The following is a 20,301-nucleotide window of genomic DNA, read 5'->3' as shown; positions in this document are numbered from 1 at the left end:
TTTCAACCAGAGTTCACTGGAGTATCATTTTTGTGAGTACAGCTCTGAAATGAACTGCTATTTTCCATAATCAGTAGTTAAGTGCCAGTTAATCAAGAAACTCCTAAATCATGCACTGTGTTTTCTATAAGAATAGGTTTTGTCTTATCTGTAGATTTTTTTATCTCTAGAATGGAATTCATAGGGAAAGCCTGACTGAAGACAAGTTCCCCTTTTTTATCTTAAGAATTAGATACTTAGCAACCCTTAACGGGGAAGACCTTTATCCTGCTGAGGTAGCTTCTCAGACAGCTTGTTGCTTTTGAGGATCTCCATCCCTCAGCACCCAACAACACAGACTTTTGTGCAGGAGAACTGCAGTGCCCACCTCAAGTACCATTGCACACGACTTAACCTAACAAGGAAGTACTGGAGCACCAAAGTTTCTTGCAGAGCCAGCTGCAAATGATTTCACCAAGGTCACTGTATCAGCGTCATTAGCAGAATCAGCTTTAAGGGCTGACTCAGAATGTCACCTGAACTCTCTCAGAAGGAAACAAGGGCAAAACAGCAGTCTGTGCAGCTATTCATGATATTAACACCAAGCACTGTGATTAGATATTGGGAAGTATGTATAGTGATTTTACAACCTGGGGGAAAGCCAGTATGTTTCAGAGCCTCAGTAATTGTAAGAGCACTGCTTGGTAAGCTGCTCTTAAACTACAGGAAGAAAATCAGGATCTTGTAAACCCCATTAGTACTGCCACTACTTGCGAAGCAATGCTGAGATGGTTCTGCTGCACTGCAGGTATGCTCCATTTTAAAAAGGCATTAGGAACACCTGGTACTGTTACCATAAGCCAATGAACTACATGTCACCCTATGTGATTCAGCTGTGCTTGAACCCAGTTTCTTTTCCTCACTAGCCCAGTCTGCAGGTAAGCCAGCACCCATTTGTTTTAATCCATCTAGTTTATAAATGTAGTTATGATCTTCTGAAGTCAGTATGTGTAAAGGTCTGCTTTTTCCTTGAGACATCTGTCAGCCGAAACAAAGAGATCATATTTTACCAATATGATCCATTTTCTATTGTGGTATCAGGCATGCTATCACAATTATAAAGCAGTCTCTAATATCTATGAGTTGCAGTTCAGAGCACAGCAGAAATACAAAAGGATCACTGACAAATTTATTTTTATTTTTGTCTCTATATTGTGCAGAGCTGTAATTTGATTTTCTGTTTGTTTCGTTTTGCTTTCAGATGTAGGTATTCCTTGCTTTGCTTACAAAACTAATCTGGCAAAAGTAGCAAGTGACCAGCAGGGCCATCAGCAGCTGCCAGTAAAATAAGTGTGCTTGGTGTTAGCTCTTAACTACATAGATCACAGAATCTACCCTTCACACAGGCCTTAGCTCTCTGCCAAGTCCCTCCCTGCTGAGAAGTCTGGGCAATAGGAAAATATTTGCAGCATGCTTATGAGGCTATTTCAGTTCAGGCTGAGGTGCCAACTCCTCAATTAAGCACCTTTCACATTGAACACCCTCCTGCCAGTCTCAGCCTGTAGATGATGGCAAGTGTTCTTTCAAACAGTCTGATGGGAAAATAGGGTTAGAAAAGACAACATTTCCATGGTATGAAAAACTATGTTATGAAACAACTGCAGATAACTACATAAAGTACAACGTCCTATTATGTAAGCTCTAATTTTCAGCAAAAATGTGTCTATATTTTGACATCACTGTGGTTGTTTTTGTTAGGGGTGTAAGCAAATTGCAGATTGTTTGCACTGTTCCTGTTGTCCGTAAAAGACTCTTGCCTGCTGTGGGTAGGAGAAGGCATTCACAGAACTTGGGATAGAGGAAGACCTTCATTTATGCACTTGGCAGCTGAGCTCTTCTGCAGCTTAGGAGACACAGCAGAGCTATCTGCCAGATTTTCATTTCTCAAAGGAACAACACTACTGTAGTATCAACTCTTTATTTCTTTAGCTAGGAATTTAATCTCATTTTAATAAGTAATAAAACATTACTTTTAAATTCTGCATGTTTAGTGCTATCGTTGAATTACAGTGTGCAGCTAAATGTAGCATAACACTAGTCAGGAATAAAAAATAAATACACACCAAGAAATACCAGTTTTGTTGAATGAGGGCTTGTCTAAATCAAAAAGTTGTCTTATGATTAGCAAAAAGAAGACAATGTAGAGACTACATTCTGCTGCAAATGAACGCTACATTACTAATGAATGAGAAGAAAACTTTTTGGGTGAAATAACAAAAATGTGGAAATAGAGGAGAAGATAAAAGTAATTGTTCAAATCAGGAATTTTCATGTGTTGAAACTAAATCATAATTAAAGGTTCAGATGATTAAATAAGTCATCTTTGAGACACGGTTCATATAGGTCTACATTGAGGATCTACATCCTACACAGCAGGATTTTTGTTAAAGCAGAAAGCAGGCAGTTGTATTTTTGCACATGGCAAATGATACAAGCTGCTATAGATTATGTGGAGTAAGTGTTGGAGCTACAAAAAGGGAAAGGTTTAGGTAAGCAGTACAAAGTGTGCAGCTAAGGGAAAAAAAAAAACAAATGAATGTAATGGGAGTCTCAGTTGTAGAAGGATTTCAAGATTAATCCAGTGAGTATAAAACTTGGATTAAGTTTGTCTGACTTTGGATAGAGATACTACCTTTATGTAGAGGAGTGACTGTTCTGTATCCAACAGCAGATTATCTACAATTGCTCACTGATTTTGCTGTATGCATTACATGTGGCATTATTGACTTTCATTTTACTCAAACAATTAGCTGAAATTAGTCGCTGCAAGGATACCTGCAAGGTTTGGAAAAAAGAAATGGTAGTTATCCAGCTGCAAAGAAAAGTCACAAATTATAGACTCATCAGCCTAACTTTGTGCCGTGGAGAGTTTTGGAATGAAACACTGAAGAATCAATGTATGTGACATAAGCCACTGATAACAGTCCACCCACAAGCCCCCAGAGTAATCTGTCATTAGATGAACCAGTCCAATTTTCTTGTTTAAGGGAATAGTTAGCTTGGCAAGAAAGGAAGAAACAGTGGCATATATACAGAAAATAACCACCTATCAGCAATACAGAATGTTTGTGGGAGCAAAGTATCTTACAAAATACATATGAGACAACTAAATAGCATCATTCTAGGCTGAATGGGCAGAGTTGTCGTATTTTAATTTGATTTTGTTTAACTATTTTAAACATGTAATCGTTATGCTCTATTTGATCCTTTTAAACACTCAGATGGAAAATTCTGATGGCAGATTTTAGAGAACACAAAGCAAAGCTAGAGGAATGAGTTTGTTCACTTAATAAAGAGAAGGTTACATGTAGAGATTTTAACTATTTTCCAGTGCATGAATGATTATTAGCAAAATGTAGTGCTTGGCTGGTCTTCATCCTTAAAATAGTAAAATATTTCATGTCATGCATATATGCTCCTTGCTGTGAATTAAGCTGATTGGTTTTCATCATTCTGCCATGTAAGGTGCTAAAATAATTTGTATAGGCATGCTGTAAATTTGTCTTCATTGGAACTTTTCAAGAAAATGGACAAGTACCTTTGTGGTTAGTCTAAAGACCCTTTAGCTGACTTTCATGCTTATGAAGCCTGGAGGCTGAGCAAGGAGAAACCTTATTGAAGAGATGGAAGCTGCACTGTGAGTCACGTGTAACAGAAACCCAGCTGAGACAAGAGCCTGCTTTAAGAACTGTAGACCGGCTGGTCAACTGGAGAGGAAGCCAGGCCTGTTTAGAAAGCTGGGATTTGTCTGAGCAAATATAAATATCAATGTCATAAAGATATATACATGGGCTAGTCAGCTTAGGCTCCCTATACATTCACTAGACTACTGTGTTCTTGCTATTTCCCCTTTTCCCTTGTGGTGATTCATCATACACCAACTAAAAGTTAGATGCCAAGTTTGATTTAATCACCTTGTGTTCCTCTCAAAGAATCAGAATTGTGGAATCATATGAGTTGGAAGAGACCCTTAGAGGTTGTCTAGTCCAACTTCCTTGCACTGATCAGGGACACATTACATCAGGTTCCTTAGAGCCCTGTCCAGTCTGACCTTGAATATCTTCAGGGACACAGCATGCACCACCTCACTGGGCAGCCTGTTCCAGTGCTTCACCACCCTTATTATAAAAAAACCTTCCTTATATCCAGTCTAAATCACACCTCTATTAGTTTGAAACCATTTTCCCATGTCCAGTCACAACATATCATTCCAAAGAATCTGTCCCCTTCTTTCTTACAGCTTCCCTTCAGATACTTGGGTCACCCAGGAGTGTTCTCTATGCTGAGCAGTTCCAACTCTCTCAGCCTGTCCTTTTAGGGGAGGTGTTCCATCCCTTGGAGCATTTTTGTGGCCCTCATATGGACACACTCCAACAGATCCATGTCTCTTTCCCCTGACCATCAGTGGAGAGAAAAAATCTATTTCCAGGGTGTGATTCATCTCACATTAGACATGCATGTGATGTTTTTTCCCCTGTAATGGCTCCTGCAGGCTGGTAGCACGTGACAGAAGTGCCTCATAAGATGATTTTGTAATTACCCCATGGTTGAAACGCAGGCACCTAGTGCAGGTTTAAATGAGGATCTCAGGGGAGTCTTCATACCAAACTTTCAAACCCTCTGTGAATTTTCCTCTCATCCCCCTCTCATTCCCCATTTGGCTTGAGAAATTAAAAACAAGTGCTTTTTGGAAGGGACAGGGAGAGATGTACAGAAAATGAAAGCATGTAACGGATGGATATTTAGATAGTAATGCCCCACTTGGTGCATGTTTCTGTTGTCAGCTAGCCAATGAAATCAGCTGGCAGTAGGCTCTGGGAATGGATTTCTAATATGTTGTCTGTTACCTCTTCTGAACTTTGAAGCCAAACATATTAATGAATATTGCTTAATCACAAAACAGGCCAGGTACCATAAACAGTAGTTCCTTTTACTGCTAATATGGTATCCATGCCTACTTAGCAAAGATGAGATAAAATATTTTAGCCTGACTTGCTAACTTAAGTGTTAATCAGGGTGATAAAGCATGAGAAGAAACATGCAATAAGTTCCTAGAAATTTTATCTGTGACCTCCTGATTTGGTGGGACAGTTTGCATGCCCACTGAGGGTTAGAGTGCACTGCAACTGCCCAGACAGCACCAAAATTCATTCCTGTGAATGCAGTTTTGTGATGCATAGCAAAATAGTATCAGACATCCAGGTATATAGAGCTAATAAAGTATTTAGACATTTTTATGAGCAGTATACTATGAAACTGCTCTTCCAATAATCTCTGTTGAAGAAATTTGGATACAGCAGATGAGCAATATATCATATACAGAATGATGTGAGGCGATAAGTAATCACATCTATACCAGTTACCGAGCTTTGGAATTTCAAATACCTATTCATACATGCAGAAACATTCACATAGAGAAATGTTTGTTTAAACTACACTGTATTTTATATCTGACACAGGTTTCCTTCTAGAAAAAAATATCCTGATTCCTTTGTATACATTTTTTCACAAAATCATATCATATCTGCTGCACGATATTTATGCAAGAATCAAGGCAGACTGTGATGTTTTAGTTTAAACAGAATTTCTCAATCAATTTTCACGTTATTTCATGATAAAATTAATTTTGCTAACATTCTGTATGTCTATCCCCCTTTTAAAATTTGAGGCTGGTTTTTTTTGTTGGACAGTCTCTGGCATGATGGCAGTACTGATTCTGCCGAGTCTTTGAGAATGTCGTGGCACAGAGCGTAAATCATCCAGCACAAAGGCATGAGACAAAGGCGTTAGCATTACCCAAGAGTTCAAAGTGAAGCAGACCTCCAAAGCATGAAGCTGATTTAAAAATCATAACATTTCATCACAAGTCACTTTGGGGGCAGGGACCTGGCCTTCTTTTTGAGGTCTTAGGACTTAGGTTTTTCCACCTTGCTCTGCAGCGTTCAAAGCAGTTAACCAACATTTTACCTTTTGTTCAGTGTCCTTTTTTAAGATGAAAGCTGATCGTTTCATAGACCTCTGGAAATTGAAGCCAACAAATTGCATGTGAGGAAATTCATGCAACTGTGAACAGCACTGAGATCCTACCTTCTCTTCAGCTTAATAAAAACCCAGAAAGGGCAGAACCATCTGTTTTTCATATTAGATTTTCACTTTTTGGAATAAATCCTGGAATAAAAATAAACCTAACTGTGATATTCAGCTCCAGCTCAATTTCCACTGCTGAAATGAAACAGTTTCTGCTCATTTAAATGAGAGCTGGAGCAGAACTTCTTGAGCAGTACTCTTTTTCACTTCTCTCTATTCAGAAAACAATTCAGGACTCTGTGACAGTTTGCTAACTCATTTTAAATGTGAAGAACATAAAGGGAAAAATAATTTTAATGTCACAACTAAACAGACAAACGTGCCTTAATTTAACTTCCTTTCAGGTCAATAGAAACTTTCCATTAACTTTGCTGGGCACTGAACCAAGTCAGATAAATCAAGCTGAAAAACGGAATGGAATCTAAATAAAGCTGACAGCCTAGAGTGAGATCCAGGGTAATAAGCTTAATGTATTGCCAACCCCAAAGTCTGAAGGCATGTGTGCCTTGTTCAAAAACGATGTAGGCAGAGTGCGTCAAAGTGTGTGGAGGAATTTTCTGTTGTTGAAAGCATAAGTGAGTAGATTTTAAATATAGCAGCAAGCCGAACCTAGATTAAATCATCAAGCATATTTTTAGGCTGTTTAAAAAGTGTAGGTTTTTTAGGCTGTGTAAAAAGTACTAGAAAGTACTAGATACCACTTCTGACCAGGTCATTGTTGCAAGAAATAATTCTCCATGAGTTCTGTGGAAGTAATATCTGCAGATCTGTTGGCAGTCTGTAGCACATTCAATAGAAAATGACTTGAAGCAGAACTGCTGTAATGTTAGCAATAACTACGTTGAATCAGAGTCTGTGAATACTCTACATAAATGACATTTATTAAGACTGGCTTCTGTTAATGACACTGCACAGGGCTGCATTTGGCAAGCAGTAAAGATAAAGTGTAGCATTTGTACTTTGGCACTGTATCTGCTTTGTCCCAGTGTCACTTGGATATGTTATTCATAGCTTTCCTTATTTCAAGCTGACATGCTTTTGTATTTCCTATGTCCTTACTTTTGAAGAATTAGTTGTGGAGATTTTTGTAATGCTGTGTGGTTCCAGAGCAGGTGAGATTTAGGTAACACGGAATTGTTAATCCTAGTCCTTGCCTCCAACATATCTCTCATTCCATCCAGAGTACCCTGCATCTGAGACTTTTCTTGCTGTGTTTTCAAAAGCCTGATGGCCAAATATGCCTCACATTTTCTTCAAGTTTCTTTCCCTCTCTATTGTTTCTGATATGTTCCCTTACCCTTTGACTGCAATGTTCTCCCCTGAGGTTTAGTCATCTGCTTACCTCCTCTGCTGCCAGGGAAATCAACCCACCCATTTTGCTTTTGGGATTCTTCTTCACGAGTCTTTCATTCAAGCCCATCTCTGGTTACCTTTCTTATGATCCTTATATCCTTGTTCATGATACCACTATTCACTTGTATAGATTCAGCTGCAATCTTACTTGTTAGCCAGAGTTCTCTTCCAGCCACCACAGGAGCAGACATGGTTACACAAAAGATGGAAATGGCAACGCCAATTCTGTGAGGTCCCTTATAAAAGTAATGAATAATGTTTCGACAGCAAACAAATGGATTTTCAACCTCTAAACAAGTGGAATGCTTCAAGCAAGTGTAAAAGCTAATATGTTGCCATAAATGTCATCACTGCTAGCATGCCAGAAGAGGAATAGATAAAACTCAGGGCTCAAAAAGATGCTCGTATCTCTCTGAGGGATATACATGGAACTTTGGTGAGTCTTAGATCATGAACAAATTATCACAGCGTAGAAAATATGGTAGCAGTACAGAAGCAGCCCTTTAACCTGTAGCAACTGTCAGATTTGGTGGTGTCAGTCTTTTTGGATGTTCAGAGCACTTCTGCACAGCTCTAGTTAAATGTGCTGTATAGCAATATTTAGGCTTTTGTTGGGCTCACTGCCTTTGAGAGTCTGCTGAGTGAAGAGAGCCTCCCTACAGCTGGCCTTGCTGCTCCTTCCAGTGTTGCCTGTGCACAGCTCTTCAAAGCTGGATCTGGGCTGGAGTTGTGCAGCCAGTAGACCTGTGCTGATGAGCAGCACCCAAGGGAACGCACCAGAGACTTTTGTGTGCCTTTCCACAGTTGTCAGTGTAGAGCACAGCTGAATGTGCTGGCCTTTTGATCTCTTGCAGCACCAAAGACTTCACAAGCCACAAGATCCCTTTTGCTGTTAGTTCTGTTGGTACAATCTTGTGTTTGATTTAAATCAGAGGAATTCCACAGCGCAGCAAGGATCTTTTGCTATGACTGGACTTTCTCTCTCCACTTGCAGCTCTCTCTTTTCAATCATTACTTTTCAGCTAAAATACTTACCCGCTGTCAGCCTTTGTGCCATGGCAGGATCAGAATGCCTTTTTTGTATAATGCCTTGGCTGGTTCAAGTCTCCTCATGGATTCTGAGTCTCTGTTTTTTCTCACATTTCACTTCCTTCAAAGCTTTGGTTTGGACGAGGCTATTATTGCTATTCCATCATTGTTCTCTGCAAATTGCTGTTGGTATTGCAAATGTTTATTTGGGTCTATAGGAGTTAATGAAGGTTTTGCAGTGACTCATGAGAGCTCAGGCTGTGATTCATCCAACCTCTACTGAAAATTCTTTCCAGAGCCAGGTCTCCCAGACTGAGACATATTGTCATAAGCTCTCACGTGTTATATTCCATGCCTTGAAATTCTCTCAGCAGAATCATTGAGCATTTTAGCTTGAATGGCTTTCAAAGTAATAAGATACAATTTACCTTTTGTTGTAGGGTAGATCTTCATGCATTATTGCCATCACTTCAGTATATTTCTACTTATTTATTTCTGCAATTTATCCTTCAGATTACTGTTCCTCTTTCTGTCTTGCCTAGCGATGTCTTACACTTAGAATATAAAGTTCTCCTATGACTCATATTCCAGGCAAAATGCCATTCATTCTAATAGAATGAAAATATATTTTCCCCATATTAATTTATCAAAATCTGTTTTTTGTTCATATCATTTTCTGCACTTTCAGATATATCTTATTTGTTCCTGACCTCTTCTGGAGCTCTCAGCACATTTCAGAGTTTAATAGATTAGACACCACAGCTCCACTATGAAACAGGTAAGTACTAAGAGGTTTATTTCCAAGTGACAAAGTCAGACATAGCTTATAAAATTCATTAATGGTCATAAACTGGTAAATGAGCTGTGATCTGAATCAATTTCTTATTCTGAGCTTAACTCTTACTTACTTCTACTTAATCACCCTTTCTTAGGACAGCATGTATATAAAGCTTATGTTATTAAAACTAAAATATATGGTATGATTATAAATTTGGTTTTAATTGGGAAAAAGGAAGAAGCAGTTGGGAAATGCAGTTCTGATACCCAGGGCCATTTTATTACTCCATATTAGCTCTGTCTAGAAGATGGAAAATTATCATGTGTTTCCTTTGTCTTAGCAAGCTGATTGCCAAGTCTAGAAGAGCAACCTCTTTACAGGATGCTCAAGCAGCCATCAGCTCATCACTTTTCAGCCTGAACTTTGAGCTGTGAGCAGTAGCTGCTTATCTCAGTCAGCCCTGACAGCTTTTTGAGATTTAGGGTGAATATATTTCTGGTCTTAAATTGGGAGCGATGTGATTGTTGTCATTATATGCTCTCCAGGCTTATCAGTGCTGTTATTTTTCATTTTCTCTTGTTTCTAGTTAAGAAGGGTTACTTGTAAATAAAACTGCTTGTTTGATGTTTTTCTTGCTGGGAAGGAAGGGGGGGATATTTCTTACTGAACACTACATCAGTACTGTTTAATTTGAAGATTCCTGCTTTTGGGCTTCAGTTGATGCTGTGTAGGTGGTTTTGTAAGGAAAATGAAGTCGGCCTTGTGAAGCTAATCAGTCTTTGGCTAGGAAATGAGGCTCTGTCTGTAAAGGCATGCTTAAGGCAGGACTGCTCAGTGTCTGGGCAACAAGATGCATTTAGCCCACAAAGGGAGTTCTACACTCCAACTTGTGCTCATACTCAGATGGCATGAATTGTAGTCGACAGCACTTGCATTTGGCACTTGGGTCTTGCCTGGATGTCTGGTGCCATCATTGCACAATGTTAGTTACATGAACTACACACACAGCTGTTGGAAGTGAGGACACATGCAGGCTGAGATTTCAGCTTGGGTTCTGTTGTTTTCCTCTCAGTATGTTTGTCTATCCTGTGCACCTTCCCACTAAAGCTCCAGTACATGAGTTTGCTGAGGTAGCATAGTTCTAGTAAATGCAGGATACAGAAGCAATGGAGACACAGTGCATTGTGTTTGCCCATTCTCCTTTAAGATGGGCTACACCATATCATTTCTGTTAACTGTGGACTCGGCCTTGCTCTTTGTGAACGTGCTTTAGAGGCATCTATAAGAGATATCTGTAGTCTTGCAGAAGACCGATCTTCTAAAAGTAAATTGATTTATTTACATATATACTGCTCCCACAAGACACCGAGACACTGCACTGTGCAGACATCCATAAAACAGACTCTCTGTCCAGCTATAGTGACATGTAGCTGTTCCTTCTGATAACCCTTCTGATAGTGTGGACAGGATCCAGCACATGTATTGGCAAATAACTCCATGAACTGAGTGAGCTCTTCTGCAGAAACCCAGAGAAAGCCAATTGCACCTTCTTGCATATCCTTGGCAGGCGTAAATTCCTCTTTCCACAGAAATCTAACAGTATGCAGGCATATACATATTGGGAAAAGAGCATCAGTAACTTGAAACAAAAGTGTATCAGAATAGAAATGCTAATGAGGTGTCGTATATTCCTTCACTCTGCCCTTTTTTTGCTGGTAACTTAATAGCAGACTTCCTGCAAACTATGGATGTGATTATCTCACAGACAGGAGTTTCTTAGGAAGTCCTTCAGGAAGGTGTGACACCTATATTCCCAAATACTGTTCTAAAGTAGTACATGGTAGACATTATGCATTTCTGATTTAAAACTATTATAAATTTGTTTATCTAATTAAAGAATTTGTTCATATATACTGAGATCAGTAACACTGACAGATAAGCAAAAATAACATTCTTTACTCAAGGAAGTACTAACTGGGAAACAGAAGATTTTTTGAATCTGTTACTAAGAAATTTGCAACATTTTGGTTTTTTTTTTTAACCTCATAAAATAGATCAACTATATAGTATTTATATATCTAGCAGGAATATCCAATTTGTGAATCAGAAACGCCCTTTTGAAGAGAAGACACCTAAAGGAAGCACCCTTTTGGAAAGTTTGGCTTCATCTGCTAGAACCAATTTGTAGGTGTTAGAACCCAGGCTAAGACCAAGGGTAGGAGTCTCACTATTCGCATGCCATGAGGCTCTTAGAAATTCCTTTGAATCACTTTGTATTGAACACTATCAGAGAAAATGCTTTGGACCAAATGAATCTGGACCTGCCTATGCAGGTAATATATCTGTACTGAAACTTTGCTTCTGAACTGCTGTTCTCTTTACATGCTCCAGCACCAAATTTCTCGTGAGCTTACATGAGTTACTGTCATCTTGAATAGAATTTTCCCTATCATTTCCAAGGCAACAAGACATTTTAATAGTAGACTTAAAACTAATTCACTGAATAGACAAACAACCAATTACACTAAAATTGCCATTAAATTAAATATTTTTGCTTCTTCAGTCTGTTTTTTGTTATGTGTGGACCCTTGGCACCATCTAGTGTTTGAAAATGTATACCAACATTACTGAGCTCAAAAAGAGGTTTCAGCTGCAAAAGAAACCCAAAACAACACAGAAATAAATAAAAACAAACCCACCAAGAAGCAAAACCACCAACACTGGTCCGGGGAACAATCATCTAATTAATTCCATTGAATTAAATTTCTCCAGTTACAGCATACAAATATACAAGAGCAGGATATGCAAAAGCCTGTACATGCTTGTAACTTAGGACTAGAAGGAATGGCCTCAAGTTGTGTCAGGGATGGTTCAGGTTGGATAGTGGGAAAAATTTCTTTTCCAAAAGAGTGTTGAGTCTCAGCTCCTGGGTCTGTTTAGATGTTGTACTAAAGGACATGATTTAGTGGAGAAATATTGGTGGTAGGTGGACAATTGGATTAGATGATCTTGGAGGTCTTTTCCAACTGTGGTGATTCTATGATTCTGTGATTCTATGCCTTTCAGTCCCTTGTTGTCTGATGAAATTGCACTGGAACTATTATATCAATTCAGATATGCTGTTCTTCAGAAATATACCAACAGAGATTTTCTGTCAATATTTTGTATTTCATGAATATAGCTTGCAACGAAGATTATATTTTAATAAAATCAGTGAAAGGTTTGTAGTTTTAGCATAGAGTCCTATGGCTTCTAAAAAAGCTGAGGCAGCATAGTCTTTGGCTTCTGATATCTTGAGACCATGACTTGCAGCAGCTGACTGAAAAGATGTGCGTGAAATGCAGTATGGTTAACCAAGTGTGAAAGGGAAATAATGCTGTGAGAGCAAATTACACTTCCTTCTACGTGCTATGAGAAATGTAGTCAGGGAAAAAAAAATATACCCCATTGTCAGTTTATGCCAGGCCAAATGAAAGCCAGGGAGAGGTAATATCATTTTTAACTGATAGCTTTTCTTGTTCTTGTGAGTCCATGAATGTGACCCAGCTGCTGGTTGTTGATGTATTGCCAGGAATGGCTGGGAAAAGACAATCTGCCATAGTCAACTAGAGATAGAAGCAGAGGATGTGTGGAAGACAGAGAACAGAGAGGATATTCAGCATTTAAATTAAACTTTGTGGATCCTCATACATATATTGAGTTTGGCTATGCACAAAACAGATTACAAGTGCCTTCTTAGAAAAGCAATCAGCTGGAATAGAGAGCCTGAGCCACCATTAAGGAAGTAATTGTGATTGCCTTTCTATGGCTGTCAGACAATTAGACATCTGGTTGGTCTTTACACTCTTTGCTAGTCAATGGAGAGACAGTGCTTTCAGAAGGTGATTCACTCCATGTATCTAAGACTTTTAATTTGAAGTGGAATGAATCTAGAGTTCGTTAGGTAGTTCTTCCACTCCTGGATTGTAGAGGAGGCCTAAAAGGCAAGCTTAGAGGTTATGCCAGATTGAGAACAGTTGGATGGGATGAGACCTGTACTAAGTTGGAGGCAGAAGTGAAGTGAGAAGAAGACACCTAAAGGAAAACATACAGTTAGTGGCTTTTGCTGTTTTTTATTCATCATGCTTAGGGTTAAGGTCATAGGCATGACAGTTTTCAGACCAGTGTCTTTAAGTGGATAAAATGATGTGCATATGCTTGTTATCTCTGTTCCTCACTTCTCTCTGCTCATGGGCTCCATTTACATTTGTTTCAGCACTTCTGTAATATTAAGTAGTCTGATAAGAGCAAGAATTTCCTTATAAAACAGGTGGCAGGATCAAGACTTTCTCTGGGGACTGATGTCTCCCAGCTTTTGGTGCAGATTTTTAAAGCTGTGTCCAGTCTGGTTGTGGCTGGCAAATACAGGCCCTGAGGCTCTCTTTCTTCACAGCTGTCACAGGACAACTTGATCTACCCTTGTCTGCCCTTCAGAGTGAGCTCAAAATTTTCGTGCAGTCTTTTCTGTAGAAGTAAACCTGGAGTTACATGGTTCATAACTGAATATGAGTCAGTTCTGTGGCAGGACTGCAAAACAGATAGATGATGTTCTGGGAAATGTTAATAATAGGGCTGTACTTAAGCCAAAGGAGGTTATTTTTCTGGTCTGTTTGGTGTTGGATTTTTATTCTGCTGGTAGAATAGAGTGCCTTGTTTTGCGTCCCGTGTTTCAAAAAGGATGGAAAAACTAGAAAGTGGAGAGAAAAGCAGTAGAAATGTCAGAAAACTTGCACTCTGAGAAAGAAAAGAAGGAAGCTAGGCTAAAAAAAAAAAAAAAAAAAAGGGAAGAGAAGAGGAAGCTGAAGAAGAAATACAGCAAACTGCTAAGAATGTTTTCAGTTGTTAGAAAGTTGATTCAACTGTTGTCTGTGCCCAGTGCAGGTAAGAAATTAAGAACAAATTATCTGAATTTGTAATGGGAGACTTAGATTAGCCATTAGAAAAAAATTCTAGCTAGAAGAGTTAGATGTGAAATATTGTGAGAGGATGCTGCCTGTGGTAATAGTGCAATCACTTTCACTGGAAGCTGTTATGAAATAAGCATCTGTCAGGAATAGCTTGATATGCTTCATTCTGTGTCAGTACTAGGGAGTGGACTGAAGGATACCAGGAAATGCCTTCCAGCTACAGATCTCTAAGCGTCGTTAATGCTGTCAAATTTCAGGAAAAACTGTATCTACTTTACACAGGCAAAGTGACAGAGATGTGACCTTTTCCATCAGTTTAGCAATATATCTACCTTTTTTTTTTTGTAGAACTTGCATTCCTTGGCTGCCTCCGGATGTGCAAATGCTGGTGGAGGCTGGAACCCCCCTGTGCCTGACTAGCAGCCAGCGAATACCTTCCTTGGTCAAGGACCTTGCTGCATCTCTCTGCATTTCTCACTTCCATTCTGGATCACTGCGCTCCTCACCAGAACAAAGGTAATCCAAGCTAACAGAAAAGGAAGGTGTGCCTGTGCTCTGTATACATAGAGTGCATTTAATCTCTACTTACATACAGATTGTGCTAACTTTGTAAGAAATACCTACTTTAGTTGTGCTGGAGTGACTGAACCTCGGGGTTCATACAATTAGCTTTGTTATTATCAGAAGTGCAAGCAGTTGTACTTTGCACTTGAGTGCAAACTGCAGAATCCATCTAAGATGCTGAGTATGGGAGCTAGACCACGGTGCTACAGCTGCACTCTAACCAAAACCATATTTTATACCTCATCTGAGTTTGTGTTTGTGATTGTAAATAGATATGCCCTTTGAGGATTTTGTTCTTCTGGCTCTTACGTTGGTGAGATCAGCTTAGTTCCTTACTTCAAACATTAAGGTCTGGTGGATGACAGTTTGCAAAGGGGAACTCTTGAGCTTAAGCCTTCCCCTTGTTCCAAAAATCTGTAAGATTTCCAGAGATGGTTGAAAACATCTGGTATGCTCTAGAAAGAAGATACCTTTTGTCGCTGTCAACTGGCATGTATTTGTATACACATTTGATGTTAGCCAGGAAAATCTAGCATTTCTTTTACCTGAACAGAAACATCTTCTTGAGAGACACCAATTATCCACTTCAATTCAGCCCTTGGCAAATAAACAGAATGTACTCTCATGACACTGGTGTCAGCCAATATCAAACCATACAGGTTCTGTGGGGTTAAGGCTTCTGGTAAAGAGGTGGCCTGAGGCCTTCTCTGGAAGGAAGGATCAAATGGAAAGGCAGTTGCTTTTTCTCCTGTAGAATTTCTTTCAGGGTCATTTTTAACATTGTTAGTTTAGTTCATTTTTTGTGCATTTTGTATCCTGTTGCATATGTCTGGAATGTCGTAACTGGCAAAGCACAGAAATCAAGTAATTAACAGCAGGACTGTAGAAGGGTGCCAGACTGTTCTATATAAATCACTGCTTTTCTTTTTGCAGTCCTTACTAAATTTTCAAGGATTATTTTTAAATTGTTTTGAGCTCTCTCTGAATATTTACCAGTATCCATGATGTTCAAGCCGATTAACTGTCCTCATTTTTACAATGTGAAGATTTAAATCCATAGTTTATAAATAACAGAAATAAATATATTTTTGAGAAATGCCTGGAAATGATCTTGGACTGTCAAGTTTAGTTTTGCACTGCAAATCTTCCTTGTTTCATTGACTGTATTTTATTAATCATCTGGAAAGAAGTTCGATCTACTGTGTCTGTGCACTTACCTACTTCAACTAAAAAGAGCAAACACACTTTCCTGCCATTTATCTCCTTGTTAAAATATGACTGAAGAATTCAAAAATATAAATGAGCTAGAACGCTGGCACTAGTGTGGTTCAGATGAAGGTGAAGGCAAATGTTTCTGAGAATTCTGTGCAAACTTTTATTATCCTTAAGAACTGATGGTTACTTAGAAAAGGATCATTCTCTTAGTTCTGAGTTTGAAAACAGCATATTGTAGCTTTCACTCTTGTCCTCTCATGTCCACACAGCATGTGGCAATAATAGGAGAGATGGGAGAACAGAGAAAGCTGGAAGTAGGAGGGAGCACAAAGCTGTGCCATTAGCATTACCAGTGAGGGTCTTTTATAGGGGATACCAAAATGGGTGAGACTCTGTGACCTTCATCCTTCAGAGCACTGAAGACAAAGTACTAGGTTCTGGTTTTAACTTCAGCACATTTTGGATTTTTAATGTGGCTGAAAGCTTGCATGCTCACTCTCTGGTTCCCCCTTAGGGTATGCTTAAAAGAAGATTTGAGATCAGTCACGTCAAAGCTCTTATTATCACATGGGCATTGATCAGTGTAATTTCTCGTTTCCATAAAGAGAAAGTAAAAACTGCATACACTGAAACTATTTAAATATTTGTATCACATGTATTTTTGATGTACAGACCAATACAAAATGTAAAGTCCTGTGAAAGACGCATTCCTCACTGAATTACGGCATGTAGGGACCCCAAGGACAGAAGTTTACACTTTATTGAAGCAAATGCTTGAGAAGTTCTCCAGCTGCACAGATATACAAAGATAGTAATTAGCTTTCTCTCTGATGAGGAGTGGAAGAAGAAAAAAGATTTCTAATGGTGACCATCATTTGGTAAGAGGAAGAGGAAATGGAGCCAAAATAGTGTAGCATTTCATATGCTCCCATTAATTTGCTTATATATCTCCAGCTACAGAAACTGTGCCTCCAACATAGAATATACATACAGAATCCAGTATCCCATCCTCTTACCCCATTTTATGAGGTGTTCATAGTTTTTCGTCATCCTGCAGATTTTACAGCTGTTACTAAAAGGAGAACAATCTATTGCTGCACTGTGTCTTGAACATTGTAAGTGCCTGCGCTCTGTAGTGACCTTGTCAGATAACAGATGAAGAAAGAAGGGTAATGTAGTGGTTAAACATGTAGTTTTTTGCGTCCTGCTTTATGGTATTTTAAATCGTAAGCTGTAGCATTTAATAAACCAAACAAACAGGCTTCCAAATTGACAGGAGGGATAAATAGTAGAAGAACCAGAATTACATCTGTTAGGATACTTTATTCTCTTTTTAGCTGTCATCTGCAAGGAATGTTCCCAGGACAATAAACTCAGAATCCAGTTGGGAAAATGAAAATTGTTTTCCATTTCTATCATCAGAAAACTGAAGGCAGAGCAAAGTAGTTAACTTGTGTTAGCACAATGACAGATGTCTATATCACACCCCCCACACTTTATACCCCCAGACTGTTTGGTAAGTGTTTGCATTCAAGGAGTTTAAGACTTTTGAATAGGCATGTGACTATACCAGCAGTGTGAACGTTCATGACCGCTGATTTCTCTGTAGCTGCATGTCCACTTTACTTCAGATTGTCCGCTCTCCTCATTAGTTATAGTCAAGAGAGATGTATTCAAAGTTCAGGAATAACGTCCCAATTTTAAATACTGTTTTTAGGTCAGATTCTGGTTATTTCCATCAGGTATTTCAAGCAAACAGAGAGCTCTGCCTGAGCATCCACTTCTGAACCACTGAGGAGCTGAAGTGTTTTCTAGTCCCTTGGCATAAGAGCTGCTTAGTCCTGAAATACAGTGCTACTCTTTGGCTTCTCCAAGGATTAAACCTTTTTTTCTGCTAAGTCAAGAGGAGTTTTTCTATTGTTTTGAATTATTATAGGAATTTTTCTCATCAAGTAGTAGCATCCATAGGAGGCACTGTTTCTCTGAGCAGTCCCAGAGCAGGGACAGAGTTTCCGGGGCTATGCTGTTGGTAAGCAGGGATTATGAGGATTCCTCCTGGCACTGGCATGGAACATCCCAGAAAAGAAGTTGGAGTTGTTGCCTAAGGATTTACCAATCCTGCATCACTGCTTATGTCTCCTAAGTAATCTTGCTCTGTCACATAGCACTTCTGATGTCTGCTCAGTGGTATGGCATTCATTACTTCAGTCTCTGGTTTCTGTCTGTGCTTTCTATCACCTTTGCAAGATTTCATGAACTATTAATGAGAAAAACATAAAGGACAGAGAGGCAACCGATCACTGCTGGCTCCAGAATAAGGCACAGTCCCTGAGATGCTTGTGTGTAAAATCAGCAGCTCTTCTAAAAATCATTGCTTGCATATACAATACAGGAGCTGGTGAACTACACAAAATGTATGGATTTTGTCAGCTATCTTGTTTAGGTACAGCTTTGAACATTATATGTGAGATGATTCATAAGCATCTAGTTGTTTTTATGTCCTGACCGGCCTCAATTGCTGCTGCAGAAGTGCTCACATCTGTAAGTGTAGTATACCTGCCAGACCAACAGAGATGCCTTGGACAACCTGGGGCATCTGAATGGCACAGATCCCTAATTCAGATGTGTCCTGATCATTCCCAAGATGTCTGCCTAACTGGGAAAATGGAATACATTTGAAGTTCAAAGCTTGTGTCTTCTGAGCAGGATAAAAGGGTTTCCTTTGTCTTAGTTAAATGGATCATTAGAAGAACAAGCAGTCCTTCATGTTTTTACACATGAAAGAAGGCCCAGAAAGTCACAAGCTCTCACATGCAACTGAAAACTGTAAGTATATAGTGTGTTTAGAACTCATATGCAAGCTGTGGCTTTAAGAGTGTCAGTCTTTATGTCACCTGACTGCCTTCATTCAGTGAAAGGCATTGTGGTGCTTTGATTAAGAATTCATTAGATTTCAGTAGTGTCAAAGACTGTCTTCATCTAAACGTGAGTAGGCTGTTGTGAGAACTTTGCCATTGTGTGAGAAGAATGTACTGGTTGTGTGATCTGCAAGTTTCATTTCTACATCTACAAATCTCTTTCCAGACATGATTTAATATGGTTCATGCCATGTAACTCAAACAATTCCATGGAAAAAGTGGAACTAAATAAAATGGAAATGATCTGAAACCTTCATCATTATTGTAAAAGCACATAACCTTGTCATGTAACTGACAACAATAAGGTGATGTGAGTTTCCTCAGTCTAAGTCCTGGAATTATTTAGTGTCACACCTATTTGTGTAATGGTAAAGAAAAATTACACATTCTAAAAGGCAAAGTAAAAAATAAAAACCCAAAGGATTAACAACAAACTTCTATGATTTTGGGGGGCTGCCTCATGAATGTTGAATGCTTGTCATTAACGATACATAAATAAAATATTGGGCTTTAGATTCTCTGGTTCTCCAGGTCTTTATGGCTGTTAAATCACAGCATACTCTGTCTTTTGTCCCACTGGACTCCACTGGTAACCTTATTTTTTTTTTGCAGCAGCTTCAGGCTGAACATACAGTAGCAAAGCTGCTCTGTCAGCAATCCCACACACCTCTCCTGCTCTGTACTCCATTAATCTCTTTGAAGCAAGAGGAACCCACTGTTCCACTCATCTACACTTTCTCTAACACCTCCCCCTTTGGGGTCCCAGTCCATGCTGCTTTTCTTACTCCAGCCTGGTTGGTTTGGGAATGTTCCACTCAGCTGTCGTTGTGGGAGTAAAAGGCAAAAGATCAGACAAGAGACAGCATGCCTTTGAAAACATGGATGTATCCAGGAAGGTTTAGTTCTGCCACCTTCAGTTGTCTGGAAACACACTCTGTGAGTCACTTAACTGACTTTAATAAACTTATTCAATAGCTCATACAGAAATGTACAGAGGAAAGATAACAGAAGCGACAAGTCTGGAATGTGTTTGCTTCTTGTGCCTCAAGTCATGCATGCTGAAGCAAATTATTAGGGTTCCCTCTCACATGAACTGAGGGTGTGTGAAGAAATTTTGCATGTAAACAAGCTATTGAATGGCTTCCTTTTCATCAGTCTTGTATTTTAACGTTTTGTACACGTTTTTTCTCTCTTGAAATGTTTCTTCTCCTCTAAGAGGAAAGAAATAGAGGGATCCTCCTAGTTTAGGCCTAAAGAGAGAACGACCTGTGAAAAATTCCAGTAGCCACTGAAGAGGAAGAGCAGAAAGTGCAGGGAAAGCGGATCATGAGAGCAGGACAACAGGGAGAGGATTTGGACATTGAAGCAGAAT

General features: G+C 39.1%; 1 long non-coding RNA gene across 1 annotated transcript; it reads left to right on the top strand.

The window, feature by feature from the left end:
* The first annotated feature begins 847 nt into the window (after positions 1–847).
* Positions 848–19,476, top strand: LOC125689035 (uncharacterized). The gene is made up of 3 exons (XR_007375001.1): positions 848–917; positions 9,197–9,286; positions 14,581–19,476. It is a non-coding gene; the product is annotated as an uncharacterized LOC125689035 (long non-coding RNA).
* The last annotated feature ends 825 nt before the right edge of the window (positions 19,477–20,301 follow it).

This window comes from Lagopus muta, chromosome 2 (assembly GCF_023343835.1).
Source record: "Lagopus muta isolate bLagMut1 chromosome 2, bLagMut1 primary, whole genome shotgun sequence".
Classification (NCBI taxonomy): Eukaryota; Metazoa; Chordata; class Aves; order Galliformes; family Phasianidae; genus Lagopus; species Lagopus muta.
Note: the sequence above shows the minus strand (reverse complement) of the source record. Positions and strands in the feature narration are given on the sequence as shown.